Consider the following 1673-nt stretch of genomic DNA (forward strand, 5'->3'; position numbering starts at 1 on the left):
CCAGCATTGACTGAGTGGCCGCGATCAGCTCCAGTGGCCGTAACACAGGCTATAATGTGCCGCAGACGCGTGCCGCGATGCGCAGATCAGCTCTAGTCTCTAACGTCACTGAATCTGCTGTTAAAAATTAACCATCCATTGATCATATCATCATGCAAAACTAAGAATTAGAAACATTGTAATATGACGATTAAATATAGGTGCGGGTGGGTGGCGGGCGGATAATTTGAAGCAGCGGACTCGGGTGAAGTTTGAGCTCATCCGCGCATCTCTACACTACACTGACCTGGGTCGCCAGTAGCAAACAACGGAGCGCGCTTTGCTGGACAAACTAAGTAATTACACCAGTAATTACACCATTCAGAAGCATTTAATCTGCGTAATATGTTCTGTAAAAAAAAATTTCATATCGATACCGATATATCTGCGACAGGCTCATATCGGCCGATAATATCGGCAAAACGATATATCGGTCGGGCTCTAATTATTATTGTTATTATTAGTATTATTATTATTATTATTATTTCATTCATAGTGTCTTTAATAAGTAGTAAGTAATGATGCTGCTGAACAACAATTATGTAATTTGTAATTACTTCCTGAAGGCTAATACATTGTTATTGTTTTTATTAATTTATTAATCATCATGCAATATGAGTAATGGTGGCACCTTACTGTTAGAATACATCAAAGTAATTTGGTAATAATAACATTATACAGTGACAGTGATATATATAGACAGACCAATTTGGAGTAGATGTCACAGTTACGTCACTTGCAGCTGCGTGTGCATTGTGGTGGCAGAAAAACACTGGGAACAAGTGGAGGGAAACGGGTAAAATCCATGGAATAAGAGAAAAATGTATTGTTGTGGTTTTGGATGTCAGAATCGGAATGCAAATTATTTTTATATAATACTGTCATCAAAGACGCCATTTGAAGCTAAACGCAGATGTTTAAACGGACAGACTATGGGTGAAACCTGCTATGATTACCCTACTTTTAAAGCATACATTTGATTTAAACAATGGGTCTACATAATATTCACATAGTAGGGATGGGAAGATTCCCCGATTCGCTCGGTGCATCGGCATAAAAAGTTAACAATGCGATGCATCGGTTTAAAAAGTGTGCATCGGCTACAAGTTGTCAATTATATCGCGATGCATCGTTTCTAACATATTTGCATCGGTAAAAACCGATTAATTTATATATGCCACTCAAAATTACCGCAAGGGAAATTCCCTCACCGCGACAGCCCTATTTGACAATGAGTCAGATAACTGAAATAAGCCTGGCTTATTTGGTTAACTTGTTTTATGAAATGGGCCTCGAGGCATGAAAAGTGATCGTATTTTCTCCATTGCATCATATTGCATCGAATCGCATTGTATCGAATCGAAATCGGATCGCACTGCATCGTAATAGGGATGAATCGTATCACATCGCATCGGTAGCTGCTTCATATGTATCTTTAATGTATCGTATCGTTGGCTATGCATCGTGATGCGTATCGTATCGGCTTGAGTAATGAGATGCACATCCCTATCACATAGGGGACATATTGTATTAGCCCTACAGTTAAAGCATGAAATACGATTTAAACCTATAACATTTTACATAACATTTACCTATTTTATCTCACAATTCTCACAATTTTTTTTCTTGCAAAT

At 38.2% G+C, this 1673-nt stretch overlaps 1 protein-coding gene across 3 annotated transcripts in view; it reads left to right on the top strand.

Moving 5' to 3' along the window:
- LOC107705726 (PHD finger protein 20-like) overlaps positions 1 to 1673 on the top strand; it is a 32287-nt gene that overhangs the window by 4765 nt on the left and 25849 nt on the right. The gene's annotated exons all lie outside the window — the stretch shown is intronic.

The sequence above is a fragment of the Sinocyclocheilus rhinocerous genome, unplaced genomic scaffold (genome assembly GCF_001515625.1).
Source record: "Sinocyclocheilus rhinocerous isolate Xijiao unplaced genomic scaffold, SAMN03320098_v1.1 scaffold263, whole genome shotgun sequence".
Lineage (NCBI taxonomy): Eukaryota > Metazoa > Chordata > Actinopteri > Cypriniformes > Cyprinidae > Sinocyclocheilus > Sinocyclocheilus rhinocerous.